At 40.5% G+C, this 18968-nt stretch overlaps 1 long non-coding RNA gene across 1 annotated transcript; it reads left to right on the forward strand.

Annotated features, from left to right (window-relative positions):
• The first annotated feature begins 605 nt into the window (after positions 1–605).
• On the forward strand, positions 606–12215 carry LOC309622116. The gene is made up of 2 exons (XR_014240524.1): positions 606–1598; positions 11794–12215. It is a non-coding gene; the product is annotated as an uncharacterized lncRNA (long non-coding RNA).
• Positions 12216–18968: the final 6753 nt, after the last annotated feature.

The raw sequence follows: 18968 nt of genomic DNA on the forward strand, positions 1-18968 counted from the left end.
GCAAAGTCCTGTTTCCCTAGCAAGCGGAGTTGGCAACGTAGAAATGTTGCCACCCTAAGGCCGTTTCCACAAACAGCAGCTTTCAATCTACTGCTAATGATCACTAATATTCACAGGGCTGTAAATGACTCATGCCCTCAAAAAATGTCCTGGCGTAGGGAATGGCCAAAAAAATCCAAATGCGGCAAATTTTTCAAAAAGGCAATTTGAAGTTGTAAGTTTAGCTCAATCTTAAAAAACATGAAAAGGACATTGATAAACGCAGAACATCAGGAATTATTAGACACATGCAAATCCAATCTACAGGAAGGTATCAGGTCAAACCAGTCAGAATGACCATCAGCAAAAAGTCAACAAACAATAGATGTTGAAGAAGTTGTGGAGAATAGCGTAACCTCTCGGTCTAACTGGGATGTAAACCGGTAACAGGCAATAATAGGAACAGAATGGCAGTGCGTTTAAAGGAAAAATTGAGTCACCATATGATCCGGAAGGCCCACTATAGGGCCTGTCACCTGAGAAAGCCAGAATCTAAGAGACACGGGATGGAAAATCGTGTATTGCAGTAGTATTTACAATAGCCATCACATGGAAGCAAACAAAATGTCCATCAACAGATAAATGGACAAAGAAGAAGTGGTACACGTACCGAACGGAATAGTAGCCTCGGGAGAAAAATGAACAATGCCGTTTTCAGAACTACAGATGAGCCTAGAAATAATCATATTAGGTTACGTAAGTCAAAAGGGAATGACAAATATCCTATGATATCATTTATACATGTTATCCTAAGATTGCTACCAATGAACATATTTCCACAGAAAAAGACACTCACAGACTTATAAAACAAACTAATGGTTAGGCAAAATGAAAGGTGGGAGGATGGATAAATTAAGACTATGGGGCTAACATACATATACTAATATATGTTAAATGTATATAAACATATAACATATAAACTATATGAATTATATAGTCACCAATACATATAAAATATATAATGACAAAACACCTACCAAATACCAAGGGAGGTTTACTCAACGTTCTGTAATAACATACACGGTAACAGGATCCGAAGATGAACAGACATATGTATGAAACATTGAGCAGATTCTGTACAGCCAATCACAACACTCTAATCAAATTTACTCTGATAAGAAATAGAAATTAAATTTTAAAAACAAACCTAAGTAAGGAGACATAAACTATTGGGGGATTGTCCCAGCACATTCCTCTCTAATTTACAACCTCAGAATACTACCTCCAGGAAGACTCTGTTGCCCTAGTAACAAGAATTGAGAACATAATAATGCTGCCCCCTTGTGGCTGTTTCCCACAACAGCAGCTTTAAACCCAATGCTAATGGTTGCTTAATAGTCACAAGGAGTGCAGGGCTGTAAATGTCACCTGCCCTCAAAAAATGCCCTGGGTTAGGGAATAGGCAAGAAAATTCAACACATGACAAATTTTTCAAGAAGTCAATATGAAGAGAGAAGTTGTACTCACTCTTTAAAAAAAGAAGGAAAAGAAAAAAAAGGACATGCCTAATGCTCAGTATAAGGAATTATTAGCCACATGCAAATCCAACCTCCAAAAATGTTTCAGAGAGGTAAAGAAGATGGCAGAAGATTAAGATGCGGAGATCACCTTCCTTCCCACAGATACATTAGAAATACATCTACACGTGGAACTGCTCCTACAGAACACTCACTGAACGCTGGCAGAAAACGTCAGACCTCCTAAAAGGCAAGAAACTCCCTACGGACTTGGGTAGGGCAAAAGAAAAAAGAAATAACAGAGCCAAAAGAATAGGGACGGGACCTGCACCAGTGGGAGGGTGCCATGAAGGAGGAAAGGTTTCCACGCACTAGGAAGCCCCTTCGTGTTCAGAGACTGTGGGTGGCAGAGGAGGGAAGCTTCAGAGCCACGGAGGAGAGTGCAGCCACAGGGGTGCGGAGGGCAAAGCAGAGAGACTCCCGCACAGAGGCTCGGCTCCGAGCAGCACTCACCAGCCAGAGAGTCTTGTCTGCTCACCCGCCATGGTGGGCAGGGGATGGGAGCTGAGGCTCGGGCTTTGGTCGGATCGCAGGGAGAGGACTGGGGTTGGCAGCGTGAACACAGCCTGAAGGGGTTAGCGCACCACAGCTAGCCGGGAGGGAGTCCAGGAAAAAGTCTGCAGCTGCCGAAGAGGCAAGAGACTTTTTCTTCCCTCTTTGTTTCCTGGTGCGCGAGGAGAGGGTATTCAGAGCGCCACCTAAACGAGCTCCAGAGACGGGCGCGAGCCACGGCTATCAGTGTGGACCCCACAGCAACAGGGGCGCAGAGGGAAAAGCAGAGAGATTCCAGCACAGAAGATCAGCGCCAAGCAGCACTCACCAGCCCGAGAGGCTTGTCTGCTCGCCCGCCAGGGCAGGCGGGGGCTGGGAGCTGAGGCTCGGGCTTCAGTCGGATTGCAGGGAGAGGACTGGGGTTGGCGGCGTGAACACAGCCTGAAGGGGTTAGCGCACCACAGCTGGCCAGGAGGGAGTCCGGGAAAAAGTCTGCAGCTGCCGAAGAGGCAAGAGACTTTTTCTTGCCTCTTTGTTTCGCGGCGTGCAAGGAGAGGGGATTCAGAGCGCCACCTAAATGAACTCCAGAGACGGGCGTGAGCCGCGGCGATCAGCGCGGGCCCCAGAGACGGGCATGAGACGCTAAGTCTGCTGCTGCCGCCACCAAAAAGCCTGTGTGCGAGCACAGGTCAGTCTCCACACCGCCCCTCCCAGGAGCCTGTGCAGCCCGCCACGGCCAGGCTCCCGTGATCCGGGGACAACTTCCCCGGGAGAACGCACGGCGCGTCTCAGGCTGCTGCAACGTCACTCCGGCCTCTGCCACCACAGTCTCACCCCGCCTCCTCCGTACCGCTCCCTCACCCCGGCCTGAGTGAGCCAGAGCCCCCGAAGCAGCTGCTCCTTTAACCCCGTTCTGTCTGGACGGGGAACAGACGCCCTCAGGCGACCTACACGCAGAGGCGGGTCGAAATCCAGAGCTGAACCCCGGGAGCTGTGCGAACAAAGAAGAGAAAGGGAAATCTCTCCCAGCAGCCTCAGAAGCAGCGGATTAAAACTCCACGAACAACTTGATGTGCCTGCATCTGTTGAATACCTGAATAGACAATGAATCATCCCAAATTCAGGAGGTGGACTTTGGGAGCAGGATATATTAATTTTTCCCCTTTTCCTTTTTTTGTGAGTGTATATGTATATACTTCTGGGTGAGATTTTGTCTGTATAGCTTTGCTTTATAATAGCTTTATTTTACTTCACTATATTTTATCCTCTTTCTTTCTATTTTTTCTCCCTTTTACTCTGAGCCATGTGGATGAAAGGCTCTTGGTGCTCCAGCCAGGCATCAGGGCTGTGCCTCTGAGGTGGGAGAGCCAACTTCAGGACACTGGTCCACAAGAGACCTCCCAGCTCCACGTAATACCAAACGGCAAAAATCTCTCAGAGATCTCCATCTCAACATCAAGACCCAGCTTCACTCAACGACCAGCAAGCTACAGGGCTGGACACCCTATGCCAAACAACTAGCAAGACAGGAACACAGCCCCATCCATTAGCAGAGAGGCTGCCTAAAATCATAATAAGGTCACAGACACCCCAAAATACACCACCAGACGTGGACGTGCCCACCAGAAAGACAAGATCCAGCCTCATCCACCAGAACACAGGCACTAGTTACCTCCACCAGGAAGCCTACACAACCCACTGAACCAACCTTAGCCACTGGGGACAGATACCAAAAACAACGGGAACTACGAACCTGCAGCCTGTGAAAAGGAGACCCCAAACACAGTAAGATAAGCAGAATGAGGCAACAGAAAAACACACAGCAGATGAAGGAGCAGGGTCAAAACACACCAGACCTAACAAATGAAGAGGAAATAGGTAGTCTACCTGAAAAAGAATTCAGAATAATGATAGTAAGGATGATCCAAAATCTTGGAAATAGAATAGACAAAATGCAAGAAACATTTAACAAGGATGTAGAAGAACTAAAGGGGAACCAAGCAATGATGAAAAACACAATAAATGAAATTAAAAATACTCTAGGTAGGATCAATAGCAGAATAACTGAGGCAGAAGAATGGATAAGTGACCTGGAAGATAAAATGGTGGAAATAACTACTGCAGAGCAGGATAAAGAAAAAAGAATGAAAAGAACTGAGGACACTCTCAGAGACCTCTGGGACAACATTAAACACACCAACATTCGAATTATAGGGGTCCCAGAAGAAGAAGAGAAAAAGAAAGGGACTGAGAAAATATTTGAAGAGATTATAGTTGAAAACTTCCTTAATGTGGGAAAGGAAATAGTTAATCAAGTCCTGGAAGCACAGAGAGTCCCATACAGGATAAATCCATGGAGAAACACGCCAAGATATATATTAATCAAACTGTCAAAAATTAAATATAAAGAAAACATATTAAAAGCAGCAAGGGAAAAACAATAAATAACACACAAGGGAATCCCCATAAGGTTAACAGCTGATCTTTCAGCAGAAACTCTGCAAGCCAGAAGGGAGTGGCAGGATATACTTAAAGTGATGAAGGAGAAAAACCTACAACCAAGATTAATCTACCCAGCAAGGATCTCATCCAGATTTGATGGAGAAATTAAAACCTTTACAGACAAGCAAAAGCTGAGAGAGTTCAGCACCACCAAACCAGCTTTACAACAAATGCTAAAGGAACTTCTCTAGGCAAGAAACACAAGAGAAGGAAAACACCTACAATAACAAACCCAAAACATTTAAGAAAATGGGAATAGGAACATACATATCGATAATTACCTTAAATGTAAATGGATTAAATGCTCCCACCAAAAGACACAGACTGGCTGAATGGATACAAAAACAAGACCCATATATATGCTGTCTACAAGAGACCCACTTCAGACCTAGAGACACATACAGACTGAAAGTGAGGGGATGGAAAAAGATATTCCATGCAAATGGAAATCAAAAGAAAGCTGGAGTAGCAATTCTCATATCAGACAAAATAGACTTTAAAATAAAGACTATTACAAGAGACAAAGAAGGACACTATATAATGATCAAGGGATCGATCCAAGAGGAAGGTATAACAATTGTAAATGTTTATGCACCCAACATAGGAGCACCTCAATACATAAGGCAAATACTAACAGCCATAAAAGGGGAAATCGACAGCAACACAATCATAGTAGGGGACTTTAACACCCCACTTTCACCAATGGACAGATCATCCAAAATGAAAATAAATAAGGAGACACAAGCTTTAAATGATACATTAAACAAGATGGACTTAATTGATATTTATAGGACATTCCACCCAAAAACAACAGAATACACATTTTTCTCAAGTGCTCATGGAATATTCTCCAGGATAGATCATATCTTGGGTCACAAATCAAGCCTTGGTAAACTTAAGAAAATTGAAATCGTATCAAGTATCTTTTCCAACCACAACGCTATGAGACTAGATATCAATTACAGGAAAAGATCTGTAAAAAATACAAACACATGGAAGCTACACAATACACTACTTAATAACGAAGTGATCACTGAAGAAATCAAAGGGGAAATCAAAAAATACCTAGAAACAAATGACAATGGAGACACGACGACCCAAAACCTATGGGACACAGCAAAAGCAGTGCTAAGAGGGAAGTTTATAGCAATACAAGCCTACCTCAAGAAACAGGAAACATCTCGAATAAACAACCTAACCTTGCACCTGAAGCAATTAGAGAAAGAAGAACAAAAAAACCCCAAAGCTAGCAGAAGGAAAGAAATCATAAAGATCAGATCAGAAATAAATGAAAAAGAAATGAAGGAAACAATAGCAAAAATCAATGAAACTAAAAGCTGGTTCTTTGAGAAGATAAACAAAGTTGATAAACCATTAGCCAGACTCATCAAGAGAAAAAGGGAGAAGACTCAAATCAATAGAATTAGAAATGAAAAAGGAGAAGTAACCACTGACACTGCAGAAATACATACGATCATGAGAGATTACTACAAGCAACTCTATGCCAATAAAATGGACAACCTGGAAGAAATGGACAGATTCTTAGAAATGCACAACCTGCTGAGACTGAAACAGGAAGAAATAGAAAATATCAACAGACCAATCACAAGCACTGAAATTGAAACTGTGATTAAAAACCTTCCAACAAACAAAAGCCCAGGACCAGATGGCTTCACAGGTGAATTCTATCAAACTTTTAGAGAAGAGCTAACACCCATCCTTCTCAAGCTCTACCAAAAAATTGCAGAGGGAGGAACACTCCCAAACTCATTCTATGAGGCCACCATCACCCTGATACCAAAACCAGACAAAGATGTCACAAAGAAAGAAAACTACAGGCCAATATCACTGATGAACATAGATGCAAAAATCCTCAACAAGATACTAGCAAACAGAATCCAACAGCACATTAAAAGGATTATACACCATGATCAAGTGGGGTTTATTCCAGGAATGCAAGGATTCTTCAATATACGCAAATCAATCAACGTGATACATCATATTAACAAACTGAAGGAGAAAAACCATATGATCATCTCAATAGATGCAGAGAAAGCTTTCGACAAAATTCAACACCCATTTATGATAAAAGCCCTGCAGAAAGTAGGCATAGAGGGAACTTTCCTCAACATAATAAAGGCCATATATGACAAACCCACAGCCAACATTGTCCTCAATGGTGAAAAACTGAAACCATTTCCACTAAGATCAGTAACAAAACAAGGTTGCCCACTCTCACCACTATTATTCAACATAGTTTTGGAAGTGTTAGCCACAGCAATCAGAGAAGAAAAAGAAATAAAAGGAATCCAAATCGGAAAAGAAGAAGTAAAGCTGTCACTGTTTGCAGATGACATGATACTATACATAGAGAATCCTAAAGATGCTACCAGAAAACTCCTAGAGCTAATCAATGAATTTGGGGAAGTAGCAGGATACAAAATTAATGCACAGAAATCTCTTGCATTTCTATACATTAATGATGAAAAATCTGAAAGTGAAATTAAAAAAACACTCCCGTTTACCACTGCAACAAAAAGAATAAAATATCTAGGAATAAACCTACCTAAGGAGACAAAAGACCTGTATGCAGAAAATTATAAGACACTGGTGAAAGAAATTAAGGATGATACAAATAGATGGAGAGATATATCATGTTCTTGGATTGGAAGAATCAACATTGTGAAAATGAGTCTACTACCTAAAGCAATCTACAGATTCAATGCAATCCCTATCAAACTACCACTGGCATTTTTCACAGAACTAGAACAAAAAATTTCACAATTTGTATGGAAACACAAGACCCCGAATAGCCAAAGCAATCTTGAGAACGAAAAATGGAGCTGGAGGAATCAGGCTCCCTGACTTCACACGATATTACAAAGCTACAGTAATCGAGACAGTTTGGTACTGGCACAAAAACAGAAATATAGATCAATGGAACAGGATAGAAAGCCCAGAGATAAACCCACGCACATATGGTCACCTTATCTTTGATAAAGGAGGCAAGCATATACAGTGGAGAAAAGACAGCCTCTTCAATAAGTGGTGCTGGGAAAATTGGACAGATACATGTAAAAGTATGAAATTAGAACACTTCCTGACACCATACACAAAAATAAACTCAAAATGGATTAAATACCTAAGTGTAAGGCCAGACACTATCAAACTCTTAGAGGAAAACATAGGCAGAACACTCTATGACATAAATCACAGCAAGATTCTTTTTGACCCAGCTCCTAGAGAAATGGAAATAAAAACACAAACAAATGGGACCTAATGAAACTTAAAAGCTTTTGCACAGCAAAGAAAACCATAAACAAGACCAACAGACAACCCTCAGAATGGGAGAAAATATTTGCAAATGAAGCAACTGACAAAGGATTAATCTCCAAGATTTACAAGCAGCTCATGCAGCTCAATAACAAAAAAAACGAAAAACCCAATCCAAAAATGGGCAGAAGACCTAAATAGACATTTCTCCAAAGAAGATACACAGGTTGTCAACAGACACATGAAGGAATGCTCAACATCATTAATCACTAGAGAAATGCAAATCAAAACTACAATGAGATATCATCTCACACCGGTCAGAATGGCCATCATCAAAAAATCTAGAAACAATAAATGCTGGAGAGGGTGTGGAGGAAAGGGAACACTCTTGCACTGTTGGTGGGAATGTAAATTGATACAGCCACTATGGAGAACAGTAGGGAGGTTCCTTAAAAAACTACAAATAGAACTACCATACGAGCCAGCAATCCCACTACTGGGGATATACCCTGAGAAAACCATAGTTCCAAAAGAGTCATGGACCAAAATGTTCATTGCAGCTCTATTTACAATAGCCAGGACATGGAAGCAAGCTAAGTGTCCATCATCGGATGAATGGATAAAGAAGATGTGGCACATATGTACAATGGAATATTACTCAGACATAAAAAGAAATGAAATGGAGGTATTTGTAATGAGGTGGATGGAGTTAGAGTCTGTCATACAGAGTGAAGTAAGTCAGAAAGAGAAAAACAAATACAGTATGCTAACACATATATATGGAATCTAAGGGGAAAAAAAGGCCATGAAGAACTTAGTGGCAAGACGGGAATAAACGCACAGACCTACTAGAGAATGGACTTGAGGATATGGGGAAGGGGACGGGTGAGATGTGACAGGGTGAGAGAGTGTCATGGACATATATACACTACCAAATGTAAAATAGATAGCTAGTGGGAAGCAGCCGCATAGCACAGGCAGATCAGCTCGGTGCTGTGTGACCACCTAGAGGGGTGGGATGGGGAGGGTGGGAGGGAGGGAGATGCAAGAGGGAAGAGATATGGGAACATATGTATATGAATAACTGATTCACTTTGTTATAAAGCAGAAACTAACACACCATTGTAAAGCAATTATACTTCAATAAAGATGTTTAAAAAAAAAAGGTTTCAGCTCACACCAGTCAAATCACCATCAGCAAAAAGTCTAAAAACTATAAATTCTGAAGGGGTTTTACAGAACTGTGTACCTTCTAGTTGCTGGTGGGATGTAAAGTGGTAACAGCACTAACAAAAACTGAATGGAGCTGCTTTAAAAGGTTAAAACTGAGCTACATATGATACGGCAGGGCACCTTTTGGGCCTATATCATAAGACGACCAGAATCGGAAAGACAGCGACAGGCAAATGTGCACTGCAGCAATACTGAAATAGCCAAGACATGGAAGCAAAAAACAGGTCCATAATAAGATGAATGGTCAAAGAAGAAGGGGTATATGGACAGAATGGAATCTCAGTCACGAGTAAAAATAAAAGAATGGCATATGCAGCACCACAGAGGAGCCTAGAGATAATCACACAGCGTGAAGTAAGTCAGAATGCGAAAGACAAATGCCCTATGAGGTCCGTTATGTTATCTGAAAATTCATAAAAATGAACATATTTCCATAGAGAAAGGCAATCTCAGACTGAGAAGACAAACTTATGGTTAAGCCAAAGAAAAGGTGTGAGGAATGGATAAATTAGGATATTGGGGTTAACACACATATACTAATACATATAAAATATATAATCCCAAAAGACCTATGGAATACCAAAAGTGGTCTACTCAACACTCTGTAACAACGTACATGGAAAAGGACCCAAAGATCAATAGATATATGTATATCTGTAAATGAACAAGATTCTGTACACCTAGAAAAAAAAGACATTTTTCAATCAAATTTGCTCTGATAAAAACTACAACTTAAAGACACAAACAAGAATTACGGAGGCTAAAACTTATGGGGGTTTGTCCTGGCACATTCCACTCTAATCTGCAACCTAAAAGCACAACTTGCAGCAAGGTTCTGTTTCCCTAGCAAGCAGAGTTGGCAACGTAGAGATGCTGCCACACTAAGGCCGTTTTCTGAAACAGCAGCTTTAAATCTATTGCTAATGGTCACTAATATTCACAAGGACTGCAGGGCTGTAAATGACTCATGCCCTCAAAAAATGTCCTGGGGTAGGGAAAGGCCAAAAAAATCCAAACGCGGCAAATTTTTCAAGAAGGCAATTTGAAGTTGTAACATTAGCTCTATCTTAAAAAAAATGAAAAGCACATTGATAAATGCAAAACATCAGGAATTATTACACGCAGGCAAATCCAATCTACACAAAGGTATCACGTCACACCAGTCAGAATGACCATCAGCAAAAAGTCAACAAACAATAGATGCTGAAGAAGTTGTGGAGAATAGCGTAACCTCTCGGTCTAAGTGGGATGTAAACTGATAACGGCCAATAATAGGAACAAAATGGCAGCACGTTTAAAGGTAAAAATTGACTCACCATATGATCCGGAAGGCCCACAATTGGGCCTGTCACCTGTGAAAGCCAGAATCAAAAAGACACAAGATGGAAAATCGTGTATTGCAGCAGTATTTACAATAGCCAAGACATGGAAGCAAACAAAATGTCCATCAAAGATAAATGGACAAAGAAGAAGTGGTATACATACCGAGTGGAATAGTAGCCTCGGGAAAAAAATTAACAATGCCATTTTCAGGACTACAGATGAGCCTAGAAATAATCATATAACATTAAGTAAGTAAAAAGGGTATGACAAATATCCTATGATATCATGTATACATGTTATCCTAAGATTGCTACCAATGAACATATTTCCACAGAAACAGACACTCACAGACTTATAAAACAAACAAATGCTTAGCCAAAATGAAAGGTGGGAGGATGGATAAATTAGGACTATGGGGCTAACATACATATACTAATGTATGTTAAATGTATATAAACATATAACATATAAACACTATGAATTATATAGTCACCAATACATATAAAATATATAATGACAAAAACCTACCAAATACCAAGGGAGGTCTACTCAACATTCTGTATTAACATACATGGTAACAGGACCTGAAGATGAACAGACATATGTATGAATCATTGAGCAGATTCTGTACAGCCAGAAAACCGCAACACTCTAATCAAGTTTACTCCGATAAGAAATAGAAATTAAATTTAAAAAGCAAACATAAGTAAGGAGACATAAAGTTCTGGGGGCCTTTCCCAGCACAATCCACTCTAATATACAACCTTGGAACTCTACCTCCAGGAAGATTCTTTTGCACTAGTAACAAGGGCTGAGAAAGTAATAATGCTGCTGCCTTGTGGCTGTATCCCACAACAGCAGCTTTAAACCAAGTGCTAATGGTTGCTTAATAGTCACAAGGACTGCAGGGCTGTAAATGACACCTGTCCTCAAAAAATGCCCTGGGGGGCTTCCCTGGTGGCGCAGTGGTTGAGAATCTGCCTGCCAACGCAGGGGACACGGGTTCGAGCCCTGGTCTGGGAAGATCCCACATGCCGCGGAGCGACTGAGCCCGTGAGCCACAATTGCTGAGCCTGCGCGTCTGGAGCCTGTGCTCCGCAACGGGAGAGGCCACGATAGTGAGAGGCCCGCGCAACGCGATGAAGAGTGGCCCCCAATGCCGCAACTAGAGAAAGCCCTCGCACAGAAATGAAGACCCAACACAGTCATAAATAAATAAATAAAATTTAAAAAAAAAAATGCCCTGCGATAGGGAATAGGCAAGAAAATTCAACACATGACAAATTTTTCAAGAAGTCAATAGGAAGAGGGAAGTTGTAATCACTCTTTAAAAAAAAGGGAAAAGAAGAAAAAGGATATGCCTAAAGCTCAGTATAAGGAATTATTAGCCACATGCAAAGGCAACGTGAAAAAGGTTTCAGCTCACACCAGTCAAATGACCATCAGCAAAAAGTCTACCAACTATAAATGCTGAAGGGGTTTTAGAGAACTGTCATCCTTCTAGCTGCTGCTGGGATGTAAAGTGGTAACAGCACTCACGGAAACTGAATGGAGCTGCTTTAAAAGGTAAAAATTGAGCTACCATATAATGCAGCAGGGCACCTTTTGGGCCTATAACCTAAGACCACCAGAATCGGAAAGACAGAGGCAGGCAAATGTGCACTGCAGCAATACTGAAATAGCCAAGACATGGAAGCAAAAAAAAGTTCCATAAACAGATGAATGGACAAAGAAAAAGTGGTATATGGACAGAATGGAATAGTAGACTTGGGAAAAAAATGAACAATGCCGTTTTCAGGACTACAAATGAGCCTAGAAATTATCATATTAGGTTAAGTAAGTCAAGAGGGAATGACAAATATACTATGATATCATTTATACATGTTATCCTACGATTGCTACCAATGAACATATTTCCACAGAAAAAGACAATCACAGACTTATAAAACAAACTAATGGTTAGCCAAAATGAAAGGTGGGAGGATGGATAAATTAGGACTATGGGGCTAACATACATATACTAATGTATGCTACATGTACCTAAACTATATGAATTATATAGTCACCAATACATATAAAATATATAATGACAAAACACCTACCAAATACCAAGGGAGGTCTACTCAACATTCTGTAATAACATACAAGGTAACAGAATCCGAAGATGAACAGACATATGTATGAATCATTGAGCAGATTCTGTACAGCCAGAAAACCACAACACTCTAATCAAATTTACTCCGATAAGAAATAGAAATTAAATTTAAAAAACAAACATAAGTAAGGTGACATAAACTTCTGGGGGCTTGTCCCAGCACATTCCACTCTAATTTACAACCTTGGAACACTACTTTCAGGAAGACTCTTTTGCACTAGTAACAAGCGTTGAGAACGTAATAATGCTGCCGCCTTGTGGTTGTTTCCCATAACAGCAGCTTTAAACCAAGTGCTAATGGTTGCTTAATAGTCACAAGGACTGCAGGGCTGTAAATGACACCTGCCCTCAACAAATGCCCTGGGGTAGGGAATAGGCAAGAAAATTCTACACATTACAACTTTTTCAAGAAGTCAATACGAAGAGGGAAGTTGTAGTCACTCTTTAAAAAAGAAGGAAAAGAAAAAAGAGGACATGCCTAAAGTTCAGTATAAGGAATTATTAGCCACATGCAAATCCAACGTGAAAACGTTTCAGCTCACACCAGTCAAATGACCATCAGCAAAAAGTCTACAAACTATAAATGCTAAGGGCTTTTAGAGAACTCTGTAATTTCTAGATGCTGGTGGAATGTAAAGTGGTAACAGCACTAACGAAAACTGAACGGAGCTGCTTTAAAACGTAAAAATTGAGCTACCATATGATGCGGCAGGGCACCTTTTGGGCCTATAACCTAAGACCACAAGAATCGGAAAGACAGAGGCAGGCAAATGTGCACTGCAGCAATACTGAAATAGCCAAGACATGGAAACACAAAAAAGGTCCATAATCAGATGAATGGACAAAGAAGAAGTGGTAATATGGACAGAATGGAATATCCGTCACGGAAAAAAATAAAAGAATGGCATATGCAGCACCACAGAGGAGCCTAGAGATAATCACACAACGTGAAGTAAGTCAGAATGTGAAAGACAGATGCCCTATGATGTCCCTTATGGTATCTGAAAATTCATAAAAATGAACATATTTCCTAGAGAAAGGCAATCTCGGATTGAGAAGACAAACTTATGGTTAAGCCAAAGAAAACGTGTGAGGAATGGATAAATTAGGATATTGGGGTTAACACACATATATTAATACATATAAAATATATAATCCCCAAAGACCTATGGAATACCAAGAGTGGTCTACTCAACACTCTGTAACAACCTACATGGGAAAGGACCCGAAGATCAATAGATATATGTATATGTGTAAATGAACAAGATTCTGTACACCTAGAAAAAAAGACATTTTTTAATCAATTTTACTCTGATAAAAACTACAACTTAAAGACACAGACAAGAATTACGGAGGCTAAAACTTATGGGGGTTTGTCCTGGCACATTCCACTCTAATCTGCAACCTAAAAGCACAACTTGCAGCAAGGTTCTGTTTCCCTAGCAAGCAGAGCTGGCAACGTAGAAATGCTGCCACCCTAAGGCTTTTTCCTCAAACAGCAGCTTTAAATCTACTGCTAATGGTCACTAATATTCACAAGGACTGCAGGGCTGTAAATGATTCATGCCCTCAAAAAATGTCCTGGGGTAGGGAATGGCCAAAAAAATCCAAACGTGGCAAATTTTTCAAGAAGGCAATTTGAATTTGTAACTTTAGCTCCATCTTAAAAAAAAATGAAAAGAACATTGATAAACGCAAAACATAAGGAATTATGAGACACATGCAAATCCAATCTACACAAAGGTATCACCTCACACCAGTCAGAATGACCATCAGCAAAATGTCAACAAACAGAGCATTAACCAAGATGGCGGAGTAGAAGGACGTGTTCTCACTCCCTCTTGCGAGAGCACCAGAATCACAACTGGCTGCTGGACAATCACTGACAGGAAGACCCTGGACTTCACCAAGGAGGATACCCCACGTCCAAGGACAGAGGAGAAGCCACAGTGAGATGGTAGGAGGGGCGCAATCAGAGTAAAATCAAATCCCATAACTGCTGGGTGGGTGACTCACAGACTGGCGAACACTTATACCACAGAAGTCCACCCACTGGAGTGAAGGTTCTGAGCCCCACGTCAGGCTTCCCAACTTGGGGGTCCTGCAACGGGAGGAGGAATTCCTAGAGAATCAGACGTTGAAGCCTAGTGGGAATTGATTGCAGGACTTCTACAGGACTGGGGGAAACAGAGACCCCACTATTGGAGGGCACGCACAAAGTAGTGTGCGCATCGGGACCCAGGGGAAGGAGCAGTGACCCTGGGGGAGACTGAACCAGACCTACCTGCTGGTGTTGGGGGGTCTCCTGCAGAGGCGGGGGGTGGCTCTGTTTCACCGTGGGGACAAGGACACTGGCAGCGGAGGTTCTGGGAAGTGCTCCTTGGCGTGAGCCCTCCCAGAGTCTGCCATTAACCCCACCAAAGAGCCCAGGTAGGCTCCAGTGTTGGGTTGCCTCAGGCAAAACAACCAACAGGGAGGGAACCCAGCCCCACCCATCAACAGTCAAGTGGATTAAAGTTTTACTGAGCTCTGACCGCCACAGCAACAATCAGCTCTACCCACCACCAGAGCCTCCCATCAAGCCTCTTAGATAGCCTCAACCACCAGAGGGCAGACAGCAGAAGCAAGAAAAACTACAATCCTGCAGCCTGTGGACCAAAAACCACAGTTACAGAAAGATAGACAAGATGAAAAGGCAGAGGGCTATGTACCAGATGAAGGAACAAGAAAAAACCCCAGAAAAACAACTAAATGAAGTGGAGATAGGCAACCTTCCAGAAAAAGAATTCAGAATAATGATAGTGAAGATGATCCAGGACCTCGGAATAAGAATGGAGGCAAAGATCGAGAAGATGCAAGAAATGATTAACAAAGACCTAGAAGAATTAAAGAACAAACAAACAGAGATGACCAATACAATAACTGAAATGAAAACTACACTAGAAGGAATCAATAGCAGAATAACTGAGGCAGAAGAACGGATAAGTGACCTGGAAGACAGAATGGTGGAATTCACTGCTGCGGAACAGAATAAAGAAAAAAGAATGAAAAGAAATGAAGACAGCCTGAGAGACCTCTGGGACAACATTAAACGCAACAACATTCGCATTATAGGGGTCCCAGAAGGAGAAGAGAGAGAGAAAGGACCAGAGAAAATATTTGAAGAGATTATAGTCGAAAACTTCCCTAACATGGGAAAGGAAATAGCCACCCAAGTCCAGGAAGCGCAGAGAGTCCCATACAGGATAAACCCAAGGAGAAACACGCCGAGACACATAGTAATCAAAGTGGCAAAAATTAAAGACAAAGAAAAATTATTGAAAGCAGCAAGGGAACAACGACAAATAACATACAAGGGAACTCCCATAAGCTTAACAGCTGATTTCTCAGCAGAAACTCTACAAGCCAGAAGGGAGTGGCATGATATACTTAAAGTGATGAAAGGGAAGAACCTACAACCAAGATTACTCTACCCGGCAAGGATCTCATTTAGATTTGATGGAGAAATCAAAAGCTTTACAGACAAGCAAAAGCTACGAGAATTCAGCACCACCAAACCAGCTCTACAACAAATGCTAAAGGAACTTCTCTAAGTGGGAAACACAAGAGAAGAAAAGGACCTACAAAAACAAACCCCAAACAATTAAGAAAATGGTCATAGGAACATACATATCGATAATTACCTTAAACGTGAATGGATTAAATGCCCCAACCAAAAGACACAGACTGGCTGAATGGATACAAAAACAAGACCCATATATATGCTGTCTACAAGAGACCCACTTTAGACCTAGGGACACATACAGACTGAAAGTGAGGGGATGGAAAAAGATATTCCATGCAAATGGAAATCAAAAGAAAGCTGGAGTAGCTATACTCATATCAGATAAAATAGACTTTAAAATAAAGAATGTTACAAGAGACAAGGAAGGACACTACATAATGATCAAGGGATCAATCCAAGAAGAAGATATAACAATTATAAATATATATGCACCCAACATAGGAGCACCTCAATACATAAGGCAACTGCTAACAGCTATAAAAGAGGAGATCGACAGTAACACAATCATAGTGGGGGACTTTAACACCTCACTTACACCAATGGACAGATCATCCAAAATGAAAATGAATAAGGAAACAGAAGCTTTAAATGACACAATAGACCAGTTAGATTTAATTGATATATATAGGACATTCCATCCAAAAACAGCAGATTACACGTTCTTCTCAAGTGCGCACGGAACATTCTCCAGGATAGATCACATCTTGGGTCACAAATCAAGCCTCAGTAAATTTAAGAAAATTGAAATCATATCAAGCATCTTTTCGGACCACAACGCTATGAGATTAGAAATGAATTACCGGGAAAAAAACGTAAAACAGACAAACACATGGAGGCTAAACAATACGTTACTAAATAACAAAGAGATCACTGAAGAAATCAGAGAGGAAATCAAAAAATACCTAGAGACAAATGACAATGAAAACACGACGACCCAAAACCTATGGGATGCAGCAAAAGCAGTTCTAAGAGGGAAGTTTATAGCTATACAAGCCTATCTCAAGAAACAAGAAAAATCTCAAGTAAACAATCTAACCTTACACCTAAAGAAACTAGAGAAAGAAGAACAAACAAAACCCAAAGTTAGCAGAAGGAAAGAAATCATAAAGATCAGAGCAGAAATAAATGAAATAGAAACAAGGAAAACAATAGCAAAGATTAATAAAACTAAAAGTTGGTTCTTTGAGAAGATAAACAAAATTGATAAGCCATTAGCCAGACTCATCAAGAAAAAGAGGGAGAGGACTCAAATCAATAAAATCAGAAATGAAAAAGGAGAAGTTACAACAGACACCGCAGAAATACAAAGCATCCTAAGAGACTACTACAAGCAACTTTATGCCAATAAAATGGACAACCTGGAAGAAATGGACACATTTTTAGAAAGGTATAACCTTCCAAGACTGAACCAGGAAGAAACAGAAAATATGAACAGACCAATCACAAGTAATGAAATTGAAACTGTGATTAAAAATCTTCCAACAAACAAAAGTCCAGGACCAGATGGCTTCACAGGTGAATTCTATCAAACATTTAGAGAAGAGCTAACACCTATCCTTCTCAAACTCTTCCAAAAAATTGCAGAGGAAGGAACACTCCCAAACTCATTCTATGAGGCCACCATCACCCTGATACCAAAACCAGACAAAGACACTACAAAAAAAGAAAATTACAGACCAATATCACTGATGAATATAGATGCAAAAATCCTCAACAAAATACTAGCAAACAGAATCCAACAACACATTAAAAGGATCATACACCACGATCAAGTGGGATTTATCCCAGGGATGCAAGGATTCTTCAATATACGCAAATCAATCAATGTGATACACCATATTAACAAATTGAAGAAGAAAAACCATATGATCATCTCAATAGATGCAGAAAAAGCTTTTGACAAAATTCAACACCCATTTATGATAAAAACTCTCCAGAAAGTGGGCATAGAGGGAACCTACCTCAACATAATAAAGGCCATATATGACAAACCCACAGCAAACATCATTCTCAATGGTGAAAAACTGAAAGCATTTCCTCTAAGATCAGGAACGAGACACGATGTCCACTCTCACCACTATTATTCAACATAGTTCTGGAAGTCCTAGCCACGGCAATCAGAGAAGAAAAAGAAATAAAAGGAATACAAATTGGAAAAGAAGAAGTAAAACTGTCACTGTTTGCGGATGACATGATACTATACATAGAGAATCCTAAAACTGCCACCAGAAAACTGCTAGAGCTAATGAATGAATATGGTCAAGTTGCAGGATACAAAATGAATGCACAGAAATCTCTTGCATTCCTATACACCAATGATGAAAAATCTGAAAGAGAAATTATGGAAACACTCCCATTTACCATTGGAACAAAAAGAATAAAACACCTAGGAATAAACCTACCTAGGGAGACAAAAGACCTGTATGCAGAAAACTATAAGACACTGATGAAAGAAATTAAAGATGATACCAACAGATGGAGAGATATACCATGTTCTTGGATTGGAAGAATCAACATTGTGAAAATGAGTATACTACCCAAAGCAATCTACAGATTCAATGCAATCCCTATCAAATTACCAATGGCATTTTTTACGGAGCTAGAACAAATCATCTTAAAATTTGTATGGAGACACAAAAGACCCTGAATAGCCAAAGCAGTCTTGAGGGATAAAAATGGAGCTGGAGGAATCAGACTCCCTGACTTCAGACTATACTACAAAGCTACAGTAATCAAGACAATATGGTACTGGCACAAAAACAGAAACATAGATCAATGGAACAAGATAGAAAGCCCAGAGATTAACCCACGCACCTATGGTCAACTAATCTATGACAAAGGAGGCAAAGATATACAATGGAGAAAAGAC

The sequence above is a fragment of the Balaenoptera borealis genome (assembly GCF_965194805.1).
Source record: "Balaenoptera borealis genome assembly, contig: HAP1_SCAFFOLD_1584, whole genome shotgun sequence".
NCBI classification, from domain to species: domain Eukaryota; kingdom Metazoa; phylum Chordata; class Mammalia; order Artiodactyla; family Balaenopteridae; genus Balaenoptera; species Balaenoptera borealis.